Genomic DNA, 12717 nt, shown 5'->3' with positions numbered 1-12717 from the left:
TTTTAACCAAGCTGTTAATGAAAGTGACAAAAATGGAGAATTTTTCACTCAAACACCTAAACTCTAAAGGGTATATACTTTAGTAAGAGGGAAATGGAACTCAAAAGCAAGGAATGAGATGCAAAAAGAAATGACTTTGAGTAAATTAGATCCTGAAAGAATATAATTCCTGAGTTAAATGAATTTGAGAAAGAGAGTCTGGAAAAGCATAGTGAATTGACCACATTCACTCATTTTCTTTCCAAAGCACCCACTGAAGTGAAACAAAGGAATAGTTATAAACTGACAAGGTGGCTGCAGTTTTGCAAGACAGTAGGTCATTGATTTGAGGAGAGGCTCAGAACTTGAAGGTATAAGGTACTTGGGGAAGTGGAAAGTGCTTACAGGAAGCTGATGAGTAAAAATCTGTATGCTGAATAGTGACTCCTTATCCCCCATTTTTTTCCCATTCCTCTTTTTGAAACTCCATCAGCCAAAGCCATGCCTCCTAAACTAGATACTGGAGTATTATTCTTTCGAGAAACTGAATGGTCCCAGAGAAAGCCTTCTATATGTTGCCATTTGGAGGCCCAAGAGCAAAAAGTTTGGTTTACCAGCTTATCACTCTCACCTGAAACCTATTAGTATATAAAAATAAGTGTAGAAAGAAGTCCCCCCAAACAAACCTATTAGTCACCCAAACAAAAGTGAAATCTATAAATATGAATTGCAGAGAATAATATTGATGAGTATTTGACAATTAAAAAAATAGTTGGATAGGTATACAGAAAACCAAACAAATTTTTAAAAGAAAGGCAATCGTTAATACCGGGAAAAGCAAGCCTTTCTGTGTTACCCTAAAAGGGGTCCATATGGCATTGTTCTGAGTTCCCATCTTAACTCAAAAGGAAACTATCACAATGTCCAGAGCCCCCGATAGCCTGAAAATGAAGGAGGAGGGTGTCCTCAAATTCCTTGCAGCAGGAACCTACCTTGGTGGCATCAACCTTGACTTCCAAATGGAATACAGCATCTGTTACCGAATCGGGTTCATTTTGCGGGATGTGCAGCAAGCCGAAACGCTGAGACCCTGCAGTTTGCAGCCAAGAGAGGGTTTGTTCACAGGGCAACCAAGTGAGGATACGAGGATATGGGCGGACAAATCTCAAAACCGCCTCCCTGAAGGGGAGCAGGGCGGTCTGAGGTGTGGGGAGAGTCGGGAAAGGTGATTAGAAAAAGGTGCGGTAATCGTCGTTCTGCGCAGGCGTAATAAGCTACAGGCCTCCCCACGTTCCAATGAGGAGGCACTCAGCACAATCTGAGGGTGGAGTCTTCAGCCCTCTGATGTCAAAGGTCACCGAGGGGGCACTAGCGCATGCCCTGTTGGAGGGTGGGTGGTCCTAACCAGGTTTAATCAGCTCAGATGGAACTAGACACAGCTGACTCCAAGTCCCAAGTTAGGCTACCTGCTGCTTGGAGGACATGCAATTAAAATAACCTTGATTAGTGAAGGCAGATGAAATATATTTAACTCATGATTACCTATGGTTTCATATCTGCAAAAAGTGATGACATCTACATCATAAATCTGAAGAGAACCTGGGAGAAGCTTCTCCTGGCAGCTTTTGCTGTTGTTGCCATTGAAAACCTGGCTGATGTCAGTGTCACGTGAAATACTCCAGGAATACCGGCCAGTGAGCTGTGCTGAAGTTTGCTGCTGCCACTGGAGCCACTCCTCTTCCTGGCTGCTTCACTCCTGGGACCTTCACTGGCCAGATGCGAGTGGCTTTCTGACTTCTAGTGGTTACTGATCCCAGGGTTGACCACCAGCCTCTCACAGAGGCGTCTTATGTTAACCTGCCTACCGCTGCTCTGTATAACAGACACTCCTCTGTGCTGTGTGGACACGGCCGCACCACGCACCAGCAGGAGAACTCACTCAGCTGGTCTGATGTAGTGGATGCTGCTTCAGGAGGTTCTGCACATGTACGGCACCATTTCCTGTGACCACCCCTGGGAAGTCAGGCCTGATCATTTCTTCTACAGAGATCCTGAGGAGAGTGAAAAGGAAGAGCAGGCTGCTGCTGAAAAGGCCGGGACCCAGGGAGAATTTCAGGGGGGATGGACCACTCCAGATTCTGAGTTGACTGCTACTCAACCTGAGGTCACAGACTGGTCTGAAGGAGCACAGGTGCCCCCGAGTCTGTCCAGCAGTTTCCTGCTGAGGCCTGGAGCGCTCAGCTGGCCACCAAAGACTGGTCTGCAGCTCCCACCACTTAGACCACTGAATGGGAAGGAGCAACCACTGAGGGGTCTTAAGCTGTTCTACAGACCAGCTTAAGACTAGTTCTTAAATAGAAAATGGAAATAAGGGTGATGGAAAATAAACAGTTAAATGACAGAATAGCAAAAAAAAAAAAAAAAAAAAAAGGCCCAGGAAAGGAAACATTAATCATAATTACTACTTGGCTTATCATTGAATAATATTTACAGAGTCATAACAATATCAATACTATTATTTTAACCAAAATTTGTGATGTATTTACTATGAGAGAACAGAGGAAGAGAGAGAATAGAGGAAGTGGGGGAAGAGATAAGTCGGCTAAATGCTGATCTCCTTATTAATACAAGTCAATAGTTGACATCTAAAACTGATATATAAGAAAATCAGAGTAAACATATTCTTTAGAAATACGGAAGCAATGAGGTACCACATCACACCAATCAGAATGACCATCATTAAAAATCTATAAATAACAAATGCTGTAGAGGGTGTAGAAAAGGGGACCCTCCTACATTGTTGATGGGAATGTAAGTTGGTACAGCCACTATGGAAAACAGTATGGAGGTTCCTCAGAAAACTAAAAATAGAATTACCATATGATCCAGCAATCCCACTCCTGGGCATATACCCAGACAAAACTCTAATTCAAAAAGATACATGCACCCTTATGTTCATGGCAACACTACTCACAATAGCTAAGACATGGAAACAACCTAAATGTCCATCAACAGATGAATGGATAAAGAAGATGTGGTACATATATACAATGGAATATTACTCAGCCATAAAAAAGAACAAAATAATGCCATTTGCAGCAACATGGTTGGACCTAGAGATTATCATACTAAATGAAGTAAGTCAGAAAGAGGACAAATACCATATGTTATCACTTATAAGTGGAATCTAAAATATGCCACAAATGAACCTGTCTACAAAACAGAAACAGAATCATGGACATAGAGAACAGACTGGTGGTTGCCAAGTGGGAGGGGATTGGAGGAGGGATGGAGTGGGAGGTTGGGGTGAGCAGATGTAAGCTTTTATATGTAGAATGGATAAATGACAAGGTCCAACTGTATAGCACAGAGAACTATATTCAGTATCCTACGATAAACCATAATGGAAAAGAATATAAAAAAAGGAATGTATATGTATGTATAACTGAATCACTTTGCTGTACAGTAGTAATTAACACAACACTGCAAATCAACTATACTGCAAAAAAAAATTTTAAATACAGAAGCAAATGTCAGATGAAATAACTAAAAGAATGGAAGGTACATAGGGTCACCTTCGTGGAAACTAAATGAAGGCCCCCCTTCTCCAAGACACATAAACCTGTAAGAAAGTTATTTTAATATCTTGATTTTGTAAAAGCAAAACCAAAAACACTATCGGACTTCCCTTGTGGCCCAGTGGTTAAGACTCCACGGGGGCTGGGGGTTCGATCCCTGGTTGGGGAAGTTCTGCATGCCATGCAGTGCGGCCAAAAAGGAAACACAAACAAAACAAACAAACAGACAAAAAATCACTGCCATTTGCAAGAAAATAATGTCTGTGCTGTAAATACACCTGCAAGGGTTACGCAGTGCACTCTCTCCACGGCAACAAGCCTGCTTCCAGGGAGCAGAATGGGGTCTGCAGCGGGGAAAGGTGGGGCAGAGTATTTCCAGTTTTCGTCTACAGTTTGATTTTTTTAAACTATGTATATCTATTACTCTGATGGCAAAGAAAGAAAAAGTGAAGGGAGGGGCTGGCTTCAGGTATGGCTAAATAGAGAGGATTCAAGTAATGTCATCAGGATCTGGATTCTCTCAGCAACGCAAGCGCTCCTGTTAGGATCAAAAGATTGCTTCAGCCTTTACTTTCTGTGTTCCTAGTCTTCAGAAGGAGTGAGCTTTCTAGGGCTGAAAAGTTGTGGGTCGATACATGGAGCCTGGACCAGTTAAGTGGCAGGGAAGTCACTGAAAACAAGACAACAGCAGCAGGAAAGAACATTAACAGAGTCAAATAGGAAGAGAAGATTCAAAAAAAGGAGAACGTTTAAAATATAGCAGAAAAGTCGAGGAAAAGGAAGATGGAGAAAAGACCACGACATTGACGAAGACATTGCTGACTTTGAGAGGATAGTTCCATGGTGCAGTGGCAGCCCAGTCATTTTGTTACAGTGGTTTTCAAAGTCTGGTTCCTGGACCAGCAAACAATAGCAACACCACCTGGGAACTTGTTAGAAATGCAAATTCTTGGGTTCCACGTCAGACCTTCCGAATCAGAGACTCTGGGCCCGGGCCCCACCAAGCTGTGTTTTAATAAGACCTCCAGTTGCACGCTAAAGTTTGTTGGCGGTGTGAATTGGTAAAATCTCGATATAGGACAATTTAACAATATTGGTCACAATTAGAAATGCATATACCCTCTAACTCAGGATTTTCACTTACAGCAATGTGCCCTACAGTTATTTGCATGCAGACAAAATGACATATACAAGGTTGTAGCATTATTGATTGGAAACTAAATGTCCATCAATGGGGACTGGTAAACTCTACAGTGCTGCAGCTACTCTATACAATGCTATGTAGCTATAATAAAAATAAGGAAACTCTTCATGCACTGATGTCGCCCAGATAAATTATACCCATATCTCCAGATTAAGTTGCAAAAACAAGGTGCAAAATAGCATGTGTGGTGTGCTGTCATTTGTGTAAAATAAGAAAGGAACAAAATTTTATATATATATATATATATATATATATATATATATATATATATATATATATAATGCAATGACTTTATGTATGTTGACAAAACCTCTGGAAGGACAAATAGGAAATAATATGGTTATCTACTGAGGGGGATGGAAACTAGGTTATAAGGAAAAGGGTGAGAGGGTGCTTGAACTGTGGGACTTTATCACTTAACCAGAAAACATTTATTTTGAAATTCGCCAATGAATTCATCTCTGTATTACTCTACAGCAGGTTATCATCAATTTTATTTTTTTGGCCGAGCCTCATAGAGTGTGGGGGGGTCTTAGTTCCCCCACCAGGGATCGAACCTGGCCCAGGCAGTGAAAGCACCGAGTCCTAACCACTGGACCACCAGGGAATTCCCATCATCAATTTTAGTGCAGACGCTACAACACTGCCTATGATGGCCTCCCGGCCTCCAGGGTTCTCTAGTCTTGACCTGCTCCAATTCATTTCCTACACAGTTATAGGAAATGTTATATCTGCCTCTAAATCCAGATAATCAGTAAAGAGAAAGACAGAGTCTTTGATACCTTACCCGAGTCCAGCAACTCCTCTTCCCAGGTGATCCATGCTGGAAAAGATGAACCCCATCCAAGGTGACCAGGTCTCTGTACAGATCACACATGTGGAAACCTCAACAATACAACTGCATTAGAAGGCAGCACAGAGTTATACACATAAAGTTTCAAGGGGGCCATTTTATTTCTTCTTCTGTAATTGTTATTAAATATTTTGAATTTCAGATCCAAACTAGAAAATTTTACTTTAAACACATTTGATATTTTTAGTTAATAGGTAACAAGATCACAGAAAATAGGCTTTATATCTTTACCTAACCCTTCTTACTCTGACATCTGAGGTTTGGGAGCAGAGGGAGAGGAGAACAGCTAGTGTTTGGTTGTGTAGTGACAGCTTCTGTGTGTGTGTGTGCATATGTGTGTTAAGAACACTTAACGTGAGATCTACCCTCTGAACATTGTAAGTGTACGATACGATATTGTTAACTATAAGCCCGATGTTGTACAGCAGATCTCTAGAACTCTAGTCTTGCACAACTGTCTGTTCTAGCTGCAAGAAGTGTGGATCCAGAGGGCTTTATATAGGAGGTGATTTTGAGCTGAGTTGAGTCATATAGTTATTTATTATAAGGGCATAGTAGGGAAGGTTACTCCAGGGAGAGGGAGGAACAAGGCTAAAATCGTGCAGAGAGCTAAGCTGATACTATGGTCTGGAGTAAAGGTAAATCTGGAAAAGTAGGGACGGGCTGGATTATGAAGGGCTTTTATCCCTTAGGAGGGAGTTTGGACTTTATCCTGTAGACAACAGAAGCTGTTGAAGACTTTTTTTTTTTTAATAGTGAAATATGCAGATCTTTATTATACAGTGCAGTGAGTTTGGGCAACTGTGTACACCAAAGTAACTACCACCCCAGTCAAAGTACAAAGCATTTCAACCCAGAAAAGTCTCCTGGGTCCAGTGGTGTGCAGGAGATAGCTCCCACACAGGCAACTCCAGACATCTCATCCCCATATCCTGCTGTTATCTTAAAGAGGGCCATGACGGGAAATCAGCAAATACTACAAACCAGAGATTGCCCCCTGCCCCCCTGCCCCCGAGAGCCAGTTTTCCAGCAAACTGTAGCTCATGCTCCTTCTCAGTCAATCCTCCATGCCCAGAGAGGCAAATCAACATAGGTTTACTTTTGCTTGTTCTTGAACTTCACGCAAATGGAATAACATTTCGTATCTTTTCTTCCAACAAAATGATGTCTGTGAGATTCATCAGTGTTGTGATTTATTAGTAATTTGTCCCTTTCTGTTGCTAAGCACCATTCCAATGTACAAATAAACTGTATTTTTTCTAATTTCTTGTTGAAGGACATTCATTTGTCCTTTGACATTCAATTTGGAGCTATTAACTTTTATTTATTTTCTTTACCTTTATGGAGGAGTAATTGACAAATAAAATTTTTATACTTAAAGTGTATAACTTGATGATTTGATGTACATATACATTGTGAAATGATTACCAAATTCAAGTCAATTAACATCCATCAGCTCACATAGTTAACTCTTTTTCGTGTGTGTGCTGAGAACACATACAGTCTACTGTCAGCAAATTTCAAGTGTACAATTCCATATTATTAACTATAGTTACCATGCTGCACATTAGATCCTCACAATGTATTTATCTTATAACTGAAAGTTTGTACCCAATTTTTAAAAGGCTACTGTAGGGCTTCCCTAGTGGCGCAGTGGTTGAGAGTCCGCCTGTCGACGCAGGGGACACGGGTTCGTGCCCCGGTCCGGGAAGATCCCACGTGCTGCGGAGCGGCTGGGCCCGTGAGCCATGGCCGCTGAGCCTGCGCGTCCGGAGCCTGTGCTCCGCAACGGGAGAGGCCACAACAGTGAGAGGCCCGTGTACCGCAAAAAAAAAAAAGCTCCTGTAGACATTCTTGTGCAAGTATTTTCATAATCATATGTTTTCGTTTATCTTGGGTAAATACCCAGAAATGGAATTTATGGGTCATAGAATAGGTTTATTTTTAACTTTGTAAGAAAGTGCCAGAAAGTTTTCCAAAGGGGTCGTAGTGCACAAGCAATGTATGAGAGTTCTGGTGGCTCCAGACACTTGCCAGCATTTGATGTCACAATGCCTTTTTACATTTAACCATTCCAGTGTGTATGAAGTAATATCACTTCATAGGATTTTGATCTGCATTTCCCTGAAGACTAATTATATCACACATATTTTTGTGGGCTTGTTAGCTATTCCTTTATCTTCTTTGGTATTGTGTCTGATAGAATTTTGCAGAGTATTTGATAGAATTCATCAGCAAAATGATCTGGGCTTGGAGTTGTCTTTGGGGAAGGTTTTTGATAATGAATTAATATCCTAAGTAGATATTCAAGTTTTCTAATTCATTTTATTCATTTTGGTAAGTTGTGTTTTTCAAGGAATTTGTCCATTTTTTTCTAAGTTGTTGAATTTATTAGCCTAATGCTTTACTTTTCATAATATTCCCTTATTATCCTTTTTAAAAATTTTTTAAATTTAATTTTATTTACTTTTTTATACAGTAGGTTCTTATTAGTCATCAATTTTATACACATCAGTGTATACAAGTCAATCCCAATCGCCCAATTCATCACACCACCATCCCCACCCCACCACATCTTCCCCCACCTTGGTGTCCGTACGTTTGTTCTCTACATCTGTGTCTCAACTTCTGCCCTGCAAACCGGTTCATCTGTACCATTTTTCTAGGTTCCACATACATGCGTTAATATACGATATTTGTTTTCCTCTTTCTGACTTACTTCACTCTGTATGACAGTCTCTAGATCCATCCACGTCTCAACAAATGACCCAATTTCGTTCCTTTTTATGGCTGAGTAATATTCCATTGTATATATGTACCACAACCTCTTTATCCATTGGTTATAGGATTTTACTGTGATTGCACCCCTCCTACCGTCTCATTGTGGCTTCTCCTTTGTCTTTGGATGTGGGGTACCCTTTCTGGTGAGCTCCAGTGTTCTCCTGTCAATGATTGTCCAGCAGCTAGCCGTGACTCTGGCATTCTCACAAGAGGGAGTGAGAGCATGTCCTTCTACTCCGCCATCTTGGTTCTGTGTGAGCTGTTGAAGACTTTTAATCAGGGAGATAAACCTGGTCATATTTGTCTTTTATAAATATCTCTCTGGTAGTCCTGTGGAATATGGGGTGGAGAGGTGCCAAATTGGAGACTGGGACACATTTTTCTTTAATTTCAGAGACTGTGATATCCTTCCAGTAAGTTCCTCTGACGTGGAAGTTAGCAAGTGCTGGCTTATGATCCTTCTAGCTAAAGAACCTTAATTGGATTCAGCCATTAAGAGGTCACTGATGGCTTTACCTGAGTAGTTTCTTGAGGTGAAGGGTGAAAGGTTGATTGAAGAGGGAATGGAAGGTGAGGAAGTAGACATAGTAATTGTATACTAAACTTCTGGGAGTTTATTTTGGAAGGGAAGGTGTTAGGGAAATAGCTAATAATTTTAAGCCATGTTTGAAGCTGCGTTTTGCTAAGATAACTGAAAAGAGAGTTCCTAAAAATCAGGCAGCTATGAATCTGTGGTTTTAGTGTTGATTTCTCTAATTTTTAGTGATATTTAACTTATCAACATATTTCAACTGTTCTTATTAGTAATATTGACAAACCCACACCTGATGGCAAATTGCTTTTTAAAGTGTACTTTAGAATAAAGGTTTGTCTGATCTGATACATTGATAGAACACAATTTGAAAAAAAAAGTATAACCACTGCCATAGGTTTCATCTGAAAAGATGTCCAATGCACAAAATAAAAGATTAAATTTTAAGATAATTTGATTTCTAACTTTTAGAAATACACATTAAAATAAGGCATCTTTTCCGACTCTAGCCAAACTTGGAGTGAGTTGCTCTATGTTTTTCTGCCCGCCAGTGGTTGTCAAAGAGCATTAAGAAATTTATCATCTGTTTAAAAATATTGTATATTATAAGAATACATTTTCTTCAAAACAGCCTTTTTTACTTTAGGAATTCGAAGTGATTTATAAATGTGTCAGCATTCACTAGAGGCACATGTTATTCCTGAAAATGGGCGGACTCAAAGCAACATCAATCTCAGCGTAAACTGACTTCAGACAACCAGTAGGTGGAGGAATTTCCAAAGCTAAGAACCACGGCACTCCCCAAACCCGCCTTCAGAATCTGAGAATCTTAAAAGTCATCCATCCAGTCTTCTCCGTTTTATCCTAACAGAAACCAAGGACTGTTGACTAGCTTCACGTTATGTATGTTGACTAGCTTTGAGTTACATATACACATAGAGCCCAGGAAATTCCGGTAAAAGGAAAGACTATTTTAGGTTAGGATTAGATTTTACTGGTGAAATATGAGCATTGGGGGTAAGGTGAGAGCTTTTTAGGTATGTATAGCATGAGATAAAAAGCTGAAAATAAGTGGGGTGTATGAAGAAAATGACTATGACATAAGGGAGGAAAGAGGCCAGGAAGAGAGAGCCCTGGTGAGATGTTGGAAAGTGTTAGGATTTGCATAAAGGTCAAGGAAGGAGGCTGAGTTTGGCTTTGGTCCAGGCAACAATGGAAAACTGTTAAGAAAGACAAAGAACAAATATTTTAAGCTATCGAGTGTCGGTACATCATGATGAACGTGAAAAGAATTGATTTGCCTCTGTCGGCTTCTCCTTTATTTAACAACACCGGAAGCAACCAATCCAGGGGGAAAAGCCACGGAACCTTTTGAGCACGCAGGTCAATTTAGTCCTCAGCTTCCTAACTCAGATTCTCCCCTTGGAACTTCCTCCTTGACCTTGGCACATCCTACCACGCTTCTTCCTGAGCTCCCTCCAAGACCCCATTATTATTTACTTTATTTACATGATTTTTTCTTATCATTATGATAAAGCGGGGTCCCCTGCCAGGCCAGTCCGGAGTTGTAACACGTAGGACATTAACTGAAACTTCAAATCAGCTCCATCCAGTGCCCACTCTGTTCTTGGCCCCCCTCCCTCTTGCGGTCAAAAGAATGAAAAATTCCACAATTCTGCTGGTTTCTTCTCCATTTTCTCTTATCATAGAGTTTTGTTGACCTGTATACTCTTTTCTAAATGTAATACCCTGGCTCAGTTTATTCTCACTAGCTAACCATGATAACGTACCTGCTTTTTATACACTAGCCTGCCCCACTCCCACCCCATCAGTTCCGTGCATTGATAGGCCGTATCATGTTTTTGCCTATTGGACTGGAAACATTACTAAGACTGATGGTACCCAGTGTTGACGAGGTATGGAGAGACAGGTTCACTCACAGTTTGTGGAAATGTAAGTCTGCACAACTCTTTAAAAGGACAATTTGGCAGCATCCATCAACATTAAAAAATATCAGACTTGTGACTCTTTAATCCCCCTTTTAGGAATCTACCTTATAGACATAAGAGCACTAGGGTAAAAAGATGCAAGTCACGCATATTTCCTGTAGGATTATTTATAAGAGTAAAACAATAAAAAGAAATGAGCTAGTCATCAAAAATTAAAAGATTAGAAAGTAGAATGATAGTATAACTTGTCAACAAATCCAATAACTAGTTCTTTGAAGAAAAAACAATACATAAAATTCTGGCAATGTTAATTAAGAAAAAAGAAGAAATTATAGCTATAGGACATTAAGAATGAGAAAGAACATATAATTCATAATACTGAGGCAATTAAAAAAATAAACAGAACACGATGTTCAATTTCATTCCAACAAATTTGAAAACCCAGAAGAAATGGATTATTTCCTAGAAAAGATAGATTGCCAAAATTAACTAAAGAAGACAATATCCAGTAAGAGAACCTCAGTCTTACAACCTCAAGGAATTGAATTCTACTAATAACCTGAATGAGCTTGGAAGAGGACCCCAAGCCTTAGATGAACACTAGATGAGAACACAGACTGACTGGCATCTTGATTTGATTTCGGTCTGTGAGACCCTGACCAGAGCACTCAAATACATCATGCTCAGACTTCAGACTGCATAAACTAGAGATAGTAATGGCCATTAAGTTTGTAGTAATGTGTTATGCAGCAATAAAAACTAACACATACAATTAAAGAGTTTTTCTGAGAGTTATATTTTCAGTGTGAATTACACCCTTCATTATAAAATAAACTTTATTGTTCTGTTTAATATATTTACTTTGAATTTTATTGTATTATATATATTATTAGTATTGTGATTCCTGCTTTCTTGTTGTTTGCATTTATTTAATATCCCTTTGCCCATCCTTTTAGCTGTAATATTTTGAGATGCTTTGTTTTAGATCTGGCTTTTAAAAACAGTGTATATAATTATTGAATCAAGTTTTTCTATTCTCATGATATAATTTGTCACATTTATACCTATTTTTATACTATCTTTGGTCTATTTTTTCTCTTGCTCTATTTTTACTATTTCATTCGTCCTTTTATTTTCTGCACTTTGTATATAATTATTATTATTTTTTTTTGCTGCTCTGAGATGGCATTTATTGGCTCCCTATATAATTATTTTTTGTGTTTTCTCTTTTCTAGTGTTTTAGAAAGTATGCATTTATCTTTAAAATAATTTTTAAGAAACTGAAAATAAAACGTAAGTTTCTTCAAAGAATTCTTCAAACTATAATTTTGCTCAAAGCAGGGACCATGACTCTTGCTCCTTGTATCCTTAGTACCAATTACATAGAAGTACTTAAAAAATGTTTAACTTGCTGAATTGAAATCACTAGGTTCTAAACACTTGTGCTGTTAGATTTTACCACTCTTTCTGTAAAATAAACATTTAAAAATATCATTTGATTTTGCCATTCAGACTATGTTTTTCAAGTTGATTATAAAACATTTTCTTCATGTATACTCTTTTGAAACGAAAACCTATAATCTGAATCAGATAAAATAAATTGATGAAAAGGTAATTCTCTTCTTTTGAATATATTTTTTAAATTATTGGATGTTTAGTAATCACTAAGAATTATGAGACATTTAATAACCAAATGCTCGTTTACTCTGACAAATTCAAACAATACGAAGAATCAAAAGTGGAAAGATTCTTTCCTCCAACCCCATACTCTGAATAAAGCCTTTGTTGCCATTTTAGTGTGTATCTTTCTATATTTTTCTCTATGCTATAATGATGATGAT

General features: G+C 39.0%; 1 pseudogene; it reads left to right on the top strand.

Annotated features, from left to right (window-relative positions):
- Positions 1-899: 899 nt before the first annotated feature.
- LOC101338343 (small ribosomal subunit protein uS2B-like) lies at positions 900-2284 on the top strand (annotated as a pseudogene).
- The last annotated feature ends 10433 nt before the right edge of the window (positions 2285-12717 follow it).

Source organism: Tursiops truncatus, chromosome 10, assembly GCF_011762595.2.
Source record: "Tursiops truncatus isolate mTurTru1 chromosome 10, mTurTru1.mat.Y, whole genome shotgun sequence".
Lineage (NCBI taxonomy): Eukaryota > Metazoa > Chordata > Mammalia > Artiodactyla > Delphinidae > Tursiops > Tursiops truncatus.
Note: the sequence above shows the minus strand (reverse complement) of the source record. Positions and strands in the feature narration are given on the sequence as shown.